Source organism: Felis catus, chromosome A1 (genome assembly GCF_018350175.1).
Source record: "Felis catus isolate Fca126 chromosome A1, F.catus_Fca126_mat1.0, whole genome shotgun sequence".
Taxonomy (NCBI): Eukaryota; Metazoa; Chordata; class Mammalia; order Carnivora; family Felidae; genus Felis; species Felis catus.
This window is the reverse complement of record NC_058368.1, coordinates 95,137,219-95,155,242: the sequence shown is the minus strand read 5'-3', so window position 1 is coordinate 95,155,242 and position 18,024 is coordinate 95,137,219. Positions and strand designations below refer to the sequence as shown.

Below are 18,024 nucleotides of genomic sequence, written 5' to 3'. Positions count from 1 at the left end.
ATCCCCTCTGTGAGTCAGCAACACAAGGTGACTGGTGTGCCGGAAAGACCCTCTTAGAGAAGGTGCCCGGGCGGCTCAGTCGGTCCAGTGTTTGACTTTGACTCAGGTTATGATCTTGCAGTCCATGGGTTCGAGCCCGCTGTCAAGCTCTGTGCTGCCTGCTCGGGCTGCTTCAGATTCTGTGTCTCCCTCTCTCCCTGCCCCCCCCCATTAGTGCACGCACTCTCTCTCTCTCTCTCTCTCTCTCTCTCAAAATAATAAACATTAAAAAAAATTTTTTTAAGGAGCAGTTTCTTAGGTTAAGTTTATTTATTTGTTTTGACAGAGAGAGAGAGAGAGAGAGAGAACACAAGTGGGGAAGCGGCAGAGAGAGAGAGAGAGAGAGAGAGAGAGAGAACACAAGTGGGGAAGCGGCAGAGAGAGAGAGAGAGAGAGAGAGAGAGAGAGAGAGAGGAGGCACAGAGAGAACCCCAAGCAGGCTCCGCACCACCACTGCAGAGCCTGATTTGGGGCTCAAACTCACAAACCACAGGATCATGACCTGAGCTGAAGTTGGACACTTAACCGACTGAGCCGCCCAGGCGCCCTCTTACGGTTATTTAAGACTTCCCTCCCCACCACCCCATCTCCCTCTACTTTTGTGGTAATATAAGGAAAAAGACAAAGTCAGCATTTTAATTCTTCCTGCTGTGTTGATTCAGCCAAGAAAACATGAAAAACAGATCCAGCTCCCTGAGGAACAGAATATTGAGGAGCAGGGGTGGAAAGTGTTAGCCGGGGGCGGGGGGAGGGGGCGGGAATTGGATGCATCAAGAAAAATTAGAAATGAAAACAAAAGTGAGTTCTTTTATTACTGCTAATATATACCATATCAAGACACAGATGGAGGAAAACTTGGGTGAAAAAAAATAAGGAAACAAAAGAGAGGGGGAAATTCCTTTTTGCAGTTATGTCTCTTATCTCCAGTGGCATGATAATCCAGTTGGCAGTGCGCACTGAGGGTCCGCTCTTGGCCGTGTTGTGAGCCGGCTGTGTGACACTGGCCAAGACGCTGCCCATGCCTGGACCTCTAGGTTCTAGGTTTTGGTCCAGCCACAATCTAAACAAACACATTCAATCAATTCACCAATCCACCGGCAGTTGCTTAGCATGAGTTGTTTCTACATTTTTATGCCCGTAACATTCGGAAAAGCAAAAGGTAGGGAAGAAAATGGCAATACCAAGTCACCCATTTTCCTGTGGGAAGAGTTGTTTCAACTCAACGTCCTTATGAAACAATTTAAAAGTCAGCTTTAGGGGCACCCGAGTGGCTCAGTCGCTTAAGCGTCTGACTTCGGCTCAGGTCATGATCTCACGGTTTGTGAGTTCCAGCCCTGTGTTGAGCTCCATGCTGACAGTACAGAGCCTGCTTGGGATTCTCTCTGTCTCCCTCTCTGTCTGCCCCTCCTCTGCTTGCACGAGCCTGCTCTCTCTCTCTCAAAATAAATAAACCTAGAAAAAAAAGTCATCTTTGCATATTCATACTCACATAAATGCTTTCCCTGTGATTTAAAGAAAGATGCGTACTGACATTCAGAAAAGAAAAAAAAAAACAGCAGGTGGATAGACTGTGAAATTAACATTGCCATATTTCAGTTCTGCCATCCTTAACCTTAGTCCGGATACAAATACAGCTGACGAAGCATGTGGGCTTGTAGAAAATAACACATATTTCATTTCCAGGAAGAGCTTGTATCATTTCCTCTAGATAAAACAATGACTTGGGGACTTAACCTTTCTTCTCTTTCTGGAAGTGAGTAAATGTTGTAGGCACAATCATCAAATCTGAGTATCTGTTTTCCAGAATACTATTGACCCTTGAGTAACATGGGTTTGAACTGCACGCGTCCCCTCCCAAGCGGATTTTCTTCAATAAATACGGGAGAGTACAGTACATGTATTTTCACTTCATTCTGATTTTCTGAAATAACATTTTGTTTTCTTTAGTTTTCTTTACTGTAGGAATATAGTATATAATCCATATAACATATATATCTGTGTTAATCGATGATGTTATCGGCAAGGCTTCTAGTCAACAGCGGTAGTTAACTGTTTGGGGGAGTCAAAGGTTATACCTGGATTTTTGACTGTGTGGGGATCAGCGCCCCTAACCCTCCTGTTCAAGAGTCAAGGGTAGGTGTTTTCAGACATTCTTAGCTAAGAAGATTATCACCCACGTTTTTAAATGTTAAATACACACAGTATGAAAGCGACAAGCATAACTGACATTTTGTATCAAAATTAGTCTCCCTGGGGCTGCTGGGAACTCTGAACACTCCTCTGAACTACGATTGTGATGGAAACCTGGAAAACGGCAGACGACGTCTGGTCTGATGGAAAGAGAGGTGGAGAAGGGGTCTATACTGTCTACCCTTACCTACGAGATGCTAAGTGAAGAAACACAAGGAGTCGCTTCTAACCCGTGCTATGACGTGTTCTTTATTTAGTGCGCTCAGCCACTTAATTAGCATGCCAATTTAAAGCTTTGAAAAACTGTGTGCAAAGTCAGCAGGGGGTCTGAGCCCTGATGTTATTTTTCCCACAGCTGAATAAGTGATTTCCACCACCACCACCAACACCACACTCGCCCTCATTAGTATGTATGACATGAGTGGAATAACCATTGGGAGATTTATACCGTGCAATCTCCAGCTTAATTAATAAGAAAGGGAGCCGATTTCTAGCGGAAGAAGTACATGTGCACAGGTTCCTACGTACCTCTGTTTAATTAATAATATAAATCCATCGCAAGGAGAGTTTAAATGTGCCCTCCTCGTTTTGTCTACCCATTTAACTATTAACTAAACTTTGTAGTAGCTTACAGATGTGAAGGTGCCGTGATCTTTGGGTAAGCGTCTATAATGCAATTATAACCTTAACATCCCTACCCCACACCAACTCAGTCATTTAGAGAGTATTCAATGAGAGTCAACCCAGCAAGGCAATGTGTTAGGGACGCAGGACACACAGGCGAACAAGGAAGAGCCCAATTTTCAAGGAACTTTCAGTTAAACAGAGGAGACAGGGATATAAATAAATGTGATCCACGGAGGGATTTTTCTGAAGGGGGGGTGTGTGTATAAATTCTAAAAAGAGCCTCAGCCAATGGTGGAGGGTGAGAAGAATACAGAAGGAAGGCAGAAGAGAGTTTCACAAAGAGCTGGTATCAGAAGACAAGGGCCAGGATGACAGGACTAAGTCCATTAAGTCACATCCACCAGTCTATCCCCAGCACCTAGCACACATTCTGTGCCCAAAACAATTTTCTGAATAAGTTCACGAAGTCTGGCAGGCATAGGATGGGACAGCATTTCAGGTGAGACACAGGGACAAGGGTCAAAGGTCTCGGTTTTGAGAACCACAAGTAACTATTACAACAGAGAAAGTGGTTTGGGCAAGGAAATGATGGGGGGGGGACTAGAAAGGGATTAATAAAAATCCTGGTTTATAAAATTAAGTAAAAGAGGGGCAATGGGGTGGCTCAGTTGGTTAAATGTCTGACTTTGGCTCAGGTCATGATCTCGTGATTCATGGGATCGAGTCCCACTGTCAGTGCAGAGCCTGCTTGGGATTCTCTCTCTCCCCTTCTGCCCCTTTCCTGCTCGTGCGTGCATGCTCTCTCTCCCAAAATAAAGAAGCATTAAAAAATAAAAAAAATAAAATAAAATTGGGTAAAATAAACAGCCGTCTTCAAAGAATATTTACTTCACTAAAACTTGGAAGCCTCTGAGAGCGTATGTCAACCTCACACATAAATTCAGCATACTATTAGCGGGTGCTTTGGTAACTACCCTACATCGTTTCGTGGCTGGTCATGCACAGCAGAAAGAAAATAGAGCCAGGTATCTCAATAAAAAACATATTTCTTTTCAGTTTGGAATGATGAAAAAGTCCTGGAGATGGACAGTGGTGCTCTCCATAACAGTGTGAACGTACTTAATGTCACTGAATTGTACACTTAAAATTATTACAATGGTAAACTTCATGTTCTGTATATCTTACCACACACACAAAACTATTCTTTGAGGGCCTACCAGGCCCAATAAGCACAGATTTTACCCTACAGAGTTATGGTCATGACTAAATATTAAGCTCACTGGGTTTTCATTATTTTTTTGTTGCGATACAAGTTACACACACACAAATCTTAAGTATACAGTACCAGGGGCACCTGGCTGGCTCAGAGGAGCGTGTGAGTCTTGATCTCAGGCTCACGGGTTTGAGCCCAATGTTGGGTGTAGAGATTACTTAAAAATGAATAAATAAACTTAAAAAAAATTTTTTTAAAAAGGGTCCTGCTCAATATGTTTTAATATATGTATATACCAGCGTCTAGATCAAGCACCCTTACCAAGATGCCGACAATTTCCAGCACTGCCCCAGGTCCCCTCCTGTGCCTCTCCCAGTAACCTCTCATTAAAGCTACTGCAACGCTGATTTCTATTTGAAGAATCTCTTCCTCCTTCTTCTTTTTAAAAAAATGTTTATTTCTGAGAGAGCACAAGCAGAGGAGAGGCAGAGAGAGAGAGGGAGAAGAAGATCCAAAGCGGACTCCGTGCTGACAGCAGAGAGCCTGACGCTGGGCTCAAACTCATGAACTGCAAGATCACAACCTGAGCCAAAGCTGGATGCTCAACCGACTGAGCCACCCAGGCGCCTCTCTTTCTTCTCTTGAAAATGTACGTTCAGCCTCACTGTTTCCTGATTTCAAATAAAATCTACTGAATGGTAGAAGCGTTTGGCAGCTGTTGAAAGGACAGTGTAGGTTTCATTACGGTGTCATGAAGCATCACAAACTCTGTGACTTAAGACAACATAAATGCATTATCTCTCCATGCCCAGGGGCTGAGTCCAGGCACTGGTTAGCTAGGAACTCTGCTCAGGACCTCAACAGGCTGAAATCAGGGCGTAGAAGGGGGTTGCTATTTCCTTGGAGGTGCAGAGCCCTCTCTACCCCTCACTGGTGGGGAGTAGAATTAATTTCTTCGCAGCTGAGTTACTGAGGTCCCTGTTCTCTTGCGAGCTGTCAGGCATGGACTGCTCTCAGCTCCCAGAAGCCACCCTCTGGTCCTTGCCACATGGCCCCCTCCACTCCCACCATGGCAGCAGACTGTTCTTTCAAAAAGAAGCCATCTTGTAAGGGCCCACCTGATGAGCTCATGTCCACCCACAATAATCTCCCTTCTGATTAGCTCAAAATCCACTGATAGGACCTTAATTATATCACCAAAATGTCTTTTGCCACAAACATAACACAATGATAAGGGAGTGACAGTCCATGACAGTCACACTCAGAGGAAGAGAATGTACAAAACATGCACCTTGAGGGACAAGGGTCCTGGGGCCATCTTAGAATTTGGCCTCCTCTGGTTGTTCTTCACTTGTGTCGCCTAATCACAAAAACAACAGTTTTATTTCTTGTTAAGACATTATAGAGAATTGAGAAGATCCAGATCAAAGAAAAGTAAAATACAAATTAATATTCCAATCATGATTATAACCACATAGAATCACTGTTAGTATTTTAGCGAATCTATTTCCGTTTTTTCCCTAAGCATTATAAATATGCATATGTGGGTATTTATAGAATAGAGATTGCACTGTCTAATGTTAGGTAGCTATTTAAACTGAGTTTCAGTCCAGTTCACCACTGTTTTCTTGAAGGACTATTTTCATCTTTTGATTCTGAGCATATGTGACAGACTAGCCCTGTGTTTATCTAGGTATTAAGCTCGTGCATATGTGTAAAGACATACAATTCTAAGTTTCGCTAGACCAGGATGTGCAATAAGTGAATGCCAGCAAAATGTCCATGAAGTACTGCTTTCTAGGTAGCAAGCTAGAGACAACGGGACAAGAAGAATGCGCCTCAGCTGAGGGAATGCCCAACTGAGCTTTTACTGGATAGCAGGAGGCACAATTCATGAACAGAGCAGTGGGGTATGTCATAACTCATTTCTTTTTAATAATTTTTCTCTTTGTATTTTTTTAAAATTTTTATTTATTTTTGAGAGAGAGTGACAGAGCATGAGTAGGGGAGGAGCAGAGAGAGAGGGAGACAGAATCTGAAGCAGACTCCAGGCTCTGAGCAGTCAGCACAGAGCCCGACGCAGGGCTTGAACCCATGAACCATGAGGTCATGACCTGAGCCGACGTCAGGCACTTAACCGACTGAGCCACCCAGGTGCCCTGAAGCATAAAATTTTTTTAAAATTTTTTTTCATGTTTTTATTTTTGACAGAGAGAGAGAGAGAGAGAGAGAGCGCAAGCGCATGAGTAGGGGAGGAGCAGAGAGAGAGGGAGACAGAATCTGAAGCAGGCTCCAAGCTCTGAGCCATCAGTACAGAGCCCGACGTGGGGCTTAAACTCATGAGCCAGAAGATCATGACCTGAGCCAAAGTCAGACACTTAACCAACTGAGCCACCCAGCTGCCCTAATTTTTCTCTTTTTACATCTGTAGCGGTCATTTGAGCTTCCACAAATGTTCCATTTTCCCTTTTCTGAGCATATCATAGGACAGCGTTTCCCTGTCCCCACGTAGCATGGCCTGTGTGACTTACCTTGGTCATGAAATGGGAACAAAAGTGATGTGTGTCATTCCACAGCAAAAACATGAAGAACGAGCTTGTGATTGGTGATGGGGACTTCGTTACCCCAGCTCTGCGAGACTGCGTGAGCTGTTTGGAGACAGCATCTTGGCCAGCAGGGTCGCTGGGTGGCCGTGATGGGCAGAGGGACTCCCTGTACTGAAAGAAACAAAATGTTGCCTTATGCCCCTGAGAGTTGTTTCTTACTGCAGCATGGTCTTGCCTCAGTTGAATAAGGCAAAAATGAAAGTTTAACAATAACTCGTCTGTTTTTATAAATTAGGGCAGATTCAAGTTTGTACCTGTAAAAACATGTCTTGCACTCCCTTGCATCCTGATGAGTTTTTGTGGAGGGGGAGGGAGCGGGTCATGGAGACGCCGATGCACCGAGAAGCACACATGGGAGCCCGTCCTCAGAGTGCACATCTTCTTTCATGTGTGACTTAGCGGGAAAAACGTTGAGAACAGCAGATTATCACACTGGAGCTGTGTGAGGCCGGAGGGCTGAAGCATCTGTCTCCCTCGATGCTTGTGTCTCACTCACTGCTAGTTCATCAGGTTTGTTACGAACTGTAAGTGAATGTATCCAAATGCACATCCAAACTAGGAAAGTCTCAAGGCCGCTACAATTCTCTTTTGAAAAGTAGGGCACCATAAATAATTACTGGTAAAACATATGAAAAGGCCTTAGTTGGTATGCACTTAACCCTTTATAGTAATGTCTAATAGGAATTAGCAGAGGGCAGAGGTCGACCACTGTAGCCAATTACAACATTATGAGGCCAAGACACGTATGAATTGTGGTGTTTGCTGTTGACACGGAACAAAACAGACACGCGAACAAAAACAAAAACGGTTTTCTTGAGTGTGATGAGCTGAAGTGATATTTTTAGCAGAGAGCAGAAGAATGCTTTTAGACGAGCTAAAATCTAGCTTCTGGTCAGGTGGCATAGTTACTATATTTGATATCGAAATCACCCCTCCCCCCTCACCCCCCCAGCATCTATTTCCCCTTCTTCAGGTAACTCTCCTGATTTCGTTTCATTTCCAGGTAGCTACACCTTCCGTGAGCACCTTGTGCTTGCAGGGAGGTGACTGTCCCCTGTGCCCACTGAGGGTGCTATGGAGCTCAGCCTTCAGCTAATCTCCACGTTCTTCCCCCATGGCTACATTGATCGGCTCAAGTGGATCGTCCACCAAGTGGATAGACAACTGTGGGCCAGTTAGACTGGAGGCGATTTTTTTCCTGTAACTCCCAAGGAAGATCCATCTTTGCTCTTTTCAGAGAGCTTATGAGAATGGCCACCTCTCGGATCTCTCCAAGGATACCTGTGAAAGCCAGCAGCCTGAGAATTTGTTAGCAGCCAGATTACCCCTGTGAGGTAAGACCGGCCTAAGGGTGAATCTGCTGTTGTGGTGAGCAAAGAGGAAAAATGAAAAGACACCTTGATTACATTGTTGAACTACTGACCTGAAGTAATCCAAAGGTCTGTCCTACCTGTAAACTACCAGCTGGACACAGTAATCTACGTGCTTCTAATGTTGAAGACTGTCTTTGTTGGGTTTTTTATTCTTTTAACATTTTTTTAATGCTTATTTATTTTTTGAAGGAGAGAGAGAGACAGAGTACAAGCAGGGCAGGGGCAGAGAGAGAGGGAGACATGGGATCCGAAGCAGGCTCCAGGCTCTGAGCTGGCAGCACAGAGCGCAGACATGGGGCTAGAACTCACGAACTGTGAGATCATGACCTGAGCCAAAGTCGGACACTTAACTGACTGAGCCACCCAGGAGCCTCTGTTGGGTTTTTGATTCTTTACATCAGACACACTTAAACAGATACAACTACAGACTGACTGCAAACCCAGTTGCCTAAAGACCCACATGGAACACAAAAATCAGAAAGTAGTTGCCCTTTCAAAGTAATGGCTTTCAGGAGACCGAGTCTAAGCTTCCTAAAATGATATATCATACTATACCCTCGCAGTTCCAATTATGTTGAACAGAATGTAAAGAATTCCAGGCAGGGTCTTTTCAGTGTTTTGGGGAGATTAAGGATGTGTGATCAGGACGGGAATGACAGAGAACAAAGAGAGAACATCGACCCGAAAACCAAAAAAGCTAATGTTATACTGGGCTTACTGTGTGCCCAGAAGTATCATGGGCAGTGGGCATATTAATTCACCTACTCCCCGTAACAATCTTACGGTACAATTATATTTGTTTCAGAGAAGGAAACAGAGGCACCGGAGGTTAAGCACCATGCCCTTGGTGCAACACAAGCTAGGGATCTGGCTCCAGTGCTGGAAGCATTTGCCATTTTGGTCACTTTTTAAGGAGACACCGAGAGGGGCCCCTAGCTAGGTGGCTCAGTTGGTGGAGTGTCCGACTTCAGCTCAGATAAGGTCACGATCTTATGGTTCAGGAGTTCAAACCCCACATCGGGCTCACTGCTATCAGGGTAGAGCCTGCTTCGGATCCTCTGTCCCCTCTCTCTGCCCCTCCCAACTTGCACTCTCCCAAATTTTTTTTTTTTTTTTAAAGGAGATAGGTAAAAATCCCTCACTATCGATACTGGGCATTCTCTGAGTGCACTCTGCACTGAAACCCAGTGGACGTACGTAGGATTCATCTGGATGAAGCAAGATGTTCACACAGGGATGTACCTGGCACAGCCTACGTGGACAGCGTTTGCAAATGAATCACGCCAAGGAATGAGGTAAACACAGGGAGTTCTCCAGCCAGTTACCTGCACAGACTTCACTGCCACCTACTTACCTGCTGATGTCATTGAGAGCCAAAGCTGCTTCTTTGTAAACAGACTCTACCTTTCTTCCTCACTCCTACACACAAGGATGTTATATGAGGATGAAAAACCACCTATCTGGAAGAGGACATCTTTTGTGCTTAAATCGTAATGATGTTAGTCAAATCTAATTCAGCTGTGAAAGTCACTAAAAGAATGTTATTAAAAGTTCTTTTTTTTAAAAGTATTTTTAAGTTCTTTTTTTTTAAGATGATAGCTTTACTTTTTAAAATTTTTTCAAATGTTTATTTTATTTTTGAGTGAGAGAGAAAGAGCACGTGAGGGAGGGGGAGGGAGAGAGGAAGACAGAGGATCCAAAGCAGGCTCTGCACTGACAGCAGAGAGCCTGATGTGGGGCTTGAGCTCAGGAACTACGAGATCATGACCTGAGCTGAGATCAAGAGTTGGATTCTTTATGGACTGAGCCACCCAGGTGCCAATTTTTTTTAAGTTCTTACTTAAATTCCAGTTCGTTAACACTCAGTGTGATACTAGTTTCAGGTGTACAATTTAGTGATTCAACACGCCATTCAATACTCAGGACTCATCACAGCAAGAGCACTACTGAATTTCCATCATCCATTTCGTCCATACCCCGCCCCCAGCTTCCCCCTCATAACCATCGGTTTGTTCTCTACAGTTAAGAGTCAGGTTTCTTGGTTTGCCTATGTCTTTTTTCCTCCTATGATCGTTTGCTTTGCTTCTTAATGCTAGAAACACACTGCTTTCACTGTAAATGTAAATTATAAGCTCAAGGAGTTAAATGAGGCAGTTTTTATTAAGCTCCTTTTTCATTATCGCCAATGTTGTGGAAAGCATAATAGAAAACAACAAAAAAAGGCCTGGAGGTTAATATTTTTTTTAAATATTCACTTAATTTTCTTCTCCTCTGTATTTTTCTTCCTTTCTTTTTTTCTTCTTTTCCCAGTAAAGCTCTCCCACCCCACCCCACTCCAGCATAAGACCAGATCTCCACTCATTCAGGAAGGGCCCACAATAGACTGGAAAAAACGGGCTTTTGTGTCTTTGCTTTATAAAAGCCTAAAACCATGGGGAAAGAGATGGGCTATTCACATCCCAAAGACAGAGGAATGGAGAAGTTCCCCTAAACTCTCCCAGGTCCCTGGGCTTGGGGAAATGTGGAAGAGGCGGGGGTCTGGGACCCGTCCCAAGAGCACAGAGCTGTGCCCTGCATTAAGCAGCCTGCTAGGAAGTCTGCCAGCCCCAAGAGGGATGGCTACATTGTGCACATTGACAGAAATATAAGCAGCCTTCACGAAGATTCCTGGGCTCCCAGCAGGACGTGGGAACAGCAGAGGACCATTAAAACCGAGTACAGAGATGAGAAGCTCTCAGGGCTACCCTGTCTTGGAGCATTAACAGAGGATCCAGTGTCTTCCTGGTTGTGTTTTGCTTGTCGGCTTGTTCTTCTACAAGCCCAACAGCACGGGCAGATAGTCGGATCATAGTCAGATCTCAAGATGAGGTCTACAAAGTGAAAAGGTGTAGACCAGGGTTTGGGGTACGGGGCTCGCGGATGAAAAGAGACAATGCGGTGAATTCTACCATAGGGTGTAGGATCTCGTGTATATACGGGCTACCGAGACTAAACGAACCTGAGAACAACAAACACAGAAAGTAGCCCAATGGTGAAGGAGACAGGACGGTGATCCAAGTGAAACCCTGGAGAAGGCAGAATCTCACCTGGGATCTCAACAGAATACGTAAAAACAGGAAGACCAGGGGACGAAGCAGGGCTCTCCAGGCAATGTGATGGCACGCATGAGCACGCAGAGTTGAAGGTGAGCACATTCAAGGGTGCTAATGAGGAGACGCGTCTGGCAGACTGAACCGAGGGAACAGTGAGCAACCAGAAAAATAAAGAGAGGCCGCCCTGTGGATGGTCTGGAATGTCTGGCTCAGAAGTCTGTATCAGATACCATAGGCAACAAGATACCCACTGGGAGTCTGGACCCTGACTGTGAAATAGTTTTTGAAAATTATATTCATGGGGGTTCTGGGTGGCCCAGTCGGTGAAGCATCTGACTCTGGATTCCAGCTCAAGTCAAGATCCCACGGTTTGTGGGATTTAGTCCCGTGTCAGGCTCTGCACTGATGGCTTGGAGCCTGCTTTGGATTCTCTTTCTCCCTCTCTCTCTGCCCCTCCCACACCCCTCTCTCTCAGGGTGAATACATATACTTAAAAAAAAGAAAGTTATATTCTAAGGTTAATACGACGTTGGCATAACGGATTGTGAAGAGCCAGGGAGTGATACTGGAACAAGGCAGCACTATGGGGCACAATTTGTGCAACCCAGGAGAAAAAGGAGAATGGGCCTGCATTCAGGGGGGGATGGACAAAAGAAATGAGGGCATGAGAGAGCGGAAGGAAACATTCTGACGAGTGGAACTCATTTTGGCAATCGACACCGGGAGTAAGACAGTTCATCGTGTCTAAGCAGCGTCACTGGCAAAAGCCCTGTGATATATTTCAGTCTGCTATTGTAAGCTGCTGTTCGCCCTTGTCCCTTGGGAGATTCGCCGTCTTGGTTTGGGCTGGGAAAGAATTACAAAAGTGAAGAGAAAACAAGTGTTTCCATCCTTGGGATGTTTTCATGCTTGTAATGTTCCGGTGGTACCGCTGTTCAATGTCTTCTGACGCTTGGCCACGCTGTTGCATGAGACGACTGCGAAGACAAACGTGTCCAACTCCAGGAACAAAGCCACCTAAGACTACTTGAATTTGTTAGTCCTGCGGAAGTAGGGGAGACTTCATAAAGAAACAAAGAGCTGGGCCAAAGAACACAAACACAAACAAAAGCAAAAAAAGTGAGAAAACACACGGAACACAAAATACATTCAAAAGGCAGGCAAAGAACTGCTTCAACAGTAGAGCAGAGTTTTTAGGGACCGGGTCCTGCGTTCAAATTCCGATTCCACCACTTGGAGACCGTGTAACCTTGAACAAGTTACTTCAAAGGCTAGCCCTTAAGACCCCCTTCAAATTAGAAACACGTGTCCCTCTGGGCAGATGGAATCCAGAGGAGGCTGGAGAGCTCATTACTGACCCCCATGCTCCCTTGTGACCGAGCACCCACGTGCAGTAAGCAATCCACGCAATGGTACACAGTGGCTCTATTGCTCTGAATCTCTGTGGTTTCATTTCCTCTTCATATAGTGAAGGAAATGAGTGTATCTACCTCACGGGGCTCTTTTGAGGATTAAATTGCTATAGAACACGTAAAGTGTTTAGTATAGCACTTGGCACATTGTAAACATACTGCAAATGTTTACTATTATGATTGCATTTTTATCCATCTAGAGCTCTCATATTTTAGGGCAGAGGTTAGCAAACTAGGGCCCGCAGGCCAAATCCAGCCCGCCACCTGTTTGCGCAGCCTGAGAGGTAATGAGTGGTTTTTTGGTTGTTGTTTTTTTTTTTTTTATAGTTTTAGATGGGTTGGAAAGAAATCTGAAGAAAAACACCTTATGACACATGAAAATTACACGAAATGCAAATTTTGTTGTCCATAAGTAAAGTTTTATTGGATCACAGCTACTCTCAGTGACGTATGGATCATCTACGGCTGCTTTCACAGCACAGCGACCGAGGTGAAAGGCAGCATCAGAGACGGCGTGGCCCATGAAGCCCAAACTATTTTCTATCTGGCTTTGCAGAAAGGGTTCCGCTGATCCATTTTTTCACTAGCTTCGGGATGTGTTCTTCAGTCTTTCCCAGGGATTAGAATGAAATCAAAATGATTTTCCAAATTCTTGAGCACCAGTGAACATCAAGCTGTTGAAAGAGAGGCATTCTGATTCTTTCCAAGTATTTTGCAATATCTTTCAAAACACTGTCACCTCCTTTCATGGGTGATGACAATGTGCTTAACATTAATTCTCCTTCTGATATACAAAGATAGTGACGGCAGAGTGCTGTGTCAGAGCCAGAGCAAACACATGCCTGTAGAGGCTGCCCTAAGTGTTACTATATGTTAAACAGGTTCAAGATGGAAACATATTTCGTATGGACAGGTGCCAACCCATCTTTGGCTGTCACATGATGTCAACATATACACAAGCAAAGCAGAAAATTCAGTCCATCACTGAGATGTTTTATCTGTTTGATGCGAAAAATCCAGATATTTGGAAACATCTGGATAACTGATTACATTTTTCACGTTTCATCTGGATTTGGCAGTCAGCCTATTTCAACTAAAGAGCCAAATATTAGCTGTGTTCTCAATGCTAACGTAATACACAGAACCCACTTTCCCCATAGCTTTTCCAAGGTAAGTTTCCTGGTTCCACTTTTTCTTCTTAATACTTCTAGGTTCTCCTCTGTTTATCTCTTTTCTTTATCTTCTTTATCTCTTGTACTTTTTTCTTCTTGCACGCCCTCTCTCTTTTTTTTTTTTTTTTTTGCCTTGACTATTCTCTTTAGCACAATCTCTACCATAAAACTTTTAACGAGTGTGATCTTCTTTCCGACCCAAGAAGAAAAGTGAGTGGTTTCATAACAACTGAAGGTTCCAATTAAAACCCAACGTCTAAGCCTCTGATGGTGTCAAATGACCTTCAAACGCTGGGATACTGCTTTGTGTTCAATCGAGCAGACCATGTCTGTGGCAGAATTCAAGGGAAAGGTCACAGGAGCAGCTTTTCATTTACCCAGTCACACTTTTTCTATTGTTTTCAATTGATTTTGAACAATCTGTTCAATGTTATGAGTGTATATAAAACCCCTGTGATATAATACAGGCTCCTCTGAGCCACTTATTTACAATTATGGCAATTACACCCTTTCCTTGACTCTGGCTATTTGGGGAGGCATGGTTATGGTCTACACTGGTCCACAGTCTTCTTTTTGTAATACTATGGACATTGCCAAGACAAATGCAACCCTCTCTCCCTGCTCCCCTAAATTCCTGACTGATGCTCTGCCTTTATGAAGTCTTGCTTTGAACACAGCAGTTAACCCATGACGTTCCTGTCTGGGTGTCTTTTGCATGTTCTCAGTGAGGGCTTTTTCTTCCCCCAACAACACTGTAGAAGTCATTTAGCCCCAGATCATATAAACAGGAACACCAGCTGAAGCTGCAAAGTGGAGAATGTTATTGTCCTTGGTCCTAACCTGATGACTTCATACTTAAGGAGAAAGAGCTTCCACAAGAAAAGAGAAGGGGTGCCTGGGTGGCTCAGGCAGGTGAGCGCCTTACTCTTGAGATTTCGGCTCAGGTCGTGATCTCATAGTCATGGGATCCAGCCCTGCATCGGGCTCCACCCTGAGCATGGAGCCTGCTTAAGATTCTCACTCTCTCTCTGCCCCTCTCCCCCACTGTCGCATGCTCCCCCTCTCCCTCCCTCCTTCCCTACCTCTCTCTCAATCTCTCTCACAAATTTAAAACAGAAAAAAGGAGAAAACATCTTGGTGTTAAGATACCTATTGCATGATTACTGGAGGTAGTGAACTATGTTATGTTTGGACGAACATTTGGTTTTCTCTTTGCTCAAAGATCACTCAAGCGCACACACACACACACACACACACACACACACACTTTTTCCTGAAATCCTTTATAATCAAAGGGAGAAAAATTATGCTTCCAATACTAGAGAGCACCATGTCATTTTAACGCCAGCTCAAATCATAGAAATACTAAATACAAAATTGCTAGAAGAATATAAGTAATAATGATGAAGTTTCAACCAATACAGTTGTGTGACAAGAACATCATGCCAGACCAAGATATTTGCAAGGTAAAATTATAGTACTTTACAAAGTATACCATTACAGAAATATTTCTGTATCACTAAAGTGCCTTCCTGTGTTGAGAGATAAACCAGGATGACAGTGATTGTTTAATTCAATTAAGAACAATCCTCTCTAACAAACTATTTTAGGGAATACACACTTTTTCGGGTCTCTGCCAGAAAGCCGATATTCCCAACCCTTCGGCAGCTTTTGTCCTTTACCTGTGCTGGAAAAAAAAATAATAAAGGAGAAGAGCCAACCAAGATCATCCCCACTCTTCTACTAACCAATCTACTAACGAGGCGTCACTTTTTAAAAAAAAATTTTTTTAACGTTTATTTTTGGGACAGAGAGAGACAGAGCATGAACGGGGGAGGGGCAGAGAGAGAGGGAGACACAGAATCAGAAACAGGCTCCAGGCTCTGAGCCATCAGCCCAGAGCCTGACGCGGGGCTCGAACTCACGGACCGTCAGATCATGACCTGAGCTGAAGTCGGATGCTTAACCGACTGAGCCACCCAGGCGGAGGCGTCACTTTTTATTCTCCTTCCCACCCGACACCTTTACCACCCAACCACACTGCTGAACACAGGACTTGGTCCCTCAGAGGTGGGAGGAGACATGAACAACATCTCACTCTGTCTAGAACCTACTGCTCTCTTCATTGACTGACTGACCAAAGAGCCCAGGAAGCAGTCCTGTTTGCTCCTGAAACCTCTGCTAAGAATGGAATGTTTCTAAGTTCACTGACTTCTAGAAACTTATGAGATCATACCCCTCCCTGCCTCGAAACCCTCCAGTAGGCCTGCTACCCAAATCAGAATGAAATCCCAAATTGTTTTCTAGGGGGACCTATGAAAGCCCACATATCCAGCGACCGCTTTCCTCAGGACCTCAGACCCTGCCCTTCTCCTGCCCCTCATCTACTCTGTCCCAGCCACACTGGCCTTTCTTCTGTTCTTGTGTATGTGCCCAACTTGTCTTGTCAAAGAGCTCCTATACTCGCTCTTTCTGCCTTCTACCAGCATCTCCCATGGCTTACTTGGGTCTCTGCTAAAGGTCAGACCCCCAAAGAGACTTTTCCCAACTACTTTGTGACAGAATAATAATAGATGTCCACAGTCCCAATTTCTGAACCCTGTGAATATATTACCTTACATGGCAAAAGAGACTTTACAGGTGTGAATAAGTTAAGAATCTCAAGATGGAAGATTTTCCTGGGTTATCCAGGTGGGCCCAATGTAATCCAAAGGGTCCTTATAAGAGGGTAAGTGTTGGGCTTGCAAATTGGCCTCCATACACGGAGGGCAAGGAGAAACTGGAGAAAGAGGCAGACCACTCCAGATTGGTAGGCCATTTTAATAAGCACAGGGACTAACATACAAGGCTTGTCTTAAGCACCCATGAGATAAGTAGCAGCCACCAAAGTCTTAAAGTTTTGTAGAGAGGTCTTAACTGGGTTCAGTCATGTATACCAGGCAAATGGTTCCAACAATACCTTTCTCTCTCAAGGTTGTGTCCTTCAAACAGCTCATACTGTGGGAACACTGGACAGAATATACATTCCAAGGACAGGTGTTGTGGTAAAGAGCCTCTCATTGCCCTCGTCCAGCTCCTGAGTCAACCAGCGGCCACATCCTCTCCATGACCTCCCCAATAGTAAAAGTCAGAGACAGACCTGAAGATGTTAGGCTGTTGGCCTAGTAATGAGCCAAGGAATGAAATGAATTCTAGAAGCTGGAAAAAGCCAGGAAACAGACTGTTCTCCCCTAAAACTTCCAGAAGGAAGGCTGCCCTGCAGAGGTCTTGACTTTAGGCCAGCAAGACTCATTTTGGACTTTCGGTAAGACTCAGTTTGGGTTTTTGGCTTGCAGAAGAGTAAGATAAATGGTGTTGTTTTAAGCCACTAGGTCTGTAGTCATTTCTTGCAGCAGCAATAGCGAATATATACACACCCCTCTAAAATAACCTTGCCTCCCTACTCCCCACTGGCTTGCTTTCAGTGCCTTACTCTGCTTTATTTTTCTTTATAGGACTGGTTACTACTGAAAACCATATTGCTGTCTCACCTGTTTGTTTGCTTGTCTGTCTCCTGCAACAGAATGCAAACCTCATGAAAGTAGAAACTTTGCTTCATTAACCTTGGCTTATACATCTACAAGATCACCTGAAGAGAGTAGGCACTTAGTGGATGTTTGTTGAATGAGTGAATGAATGAATGAACGAATGAGTAAATTAATACTTATTAAAACCAGACCCCACTGAAACATAACTTGGATGCTAGTGGTGTGTGTGTGTGTGTGTGCGCGCGCGCGCGTGCGCGCACGCGTGTGTGCGCGCGCGTGTGCGCGCGGGAGTGTGTACAACGAAGTGGAGTAGGAAGACTCATAGTGTCAAGCTGAGAGCTAGTACTGCTATTGATCGTGATAGTGGTATTATTGTGGAATTCAACCCATTTCTGTGATAGAGCAACGGCCCTGATTGATATTAATTGAAATACATCCATTATTTCAAGAAGGCTTTTGATTAAACCCCCATATGAAAATGCCCTCCATATATAACATCAGGAATGTTCTGGACTATGTCTCCCTACCAAGTAGGTAACATCCTCGAATGAAGGGTCCTGCTCACAGGGCCATTATCAACAGTTTAGTGTCCAAACATGAATTGCGCACTTTGAAGAATCTCCCCCAAATTACGTGGCTAAAGTAGTCAATGTAGTTGTGATCAAAGCGGTAACAAAAAATCAACCCCCAAACTACAGTCAAAACAATAAGGTGCTGGCATACAAACAGACACACAGATCAATGGGATAGAACTGAGAGCCCAGAAATAAACC

At 44.3% G+C, this 18,024-nt stretch overlaps 1 long non-coding RNA gene across 6 annotated transcripts in view; it reads right to left on the bottom strand.

Moving 5' to 3' along the window:
- Positions 1-18,024, bottom strand: part of LOC111560530 — a 75,408-nt gene that overhangs the window by 28,654 nt on the left and 28,730 nt on the right. For all 6 annotated transcript variants that reach the window (XR_006598009.1, XR_006598015.1, XR_006598017.1 and 3 more), the window contains exons 2-3: positions 6,930-7,069; positions 6,601-6,786 (exon numbers count right to left, since the gene is read on the bottom strand). This is a non-coding gene — a long non-coding RNA (uncharacterized LOC111560530). The remainder of the gene's footprint in view (positions 1-6,600; positions 6,787-6,929; positions 7,070-18,024) is intronic.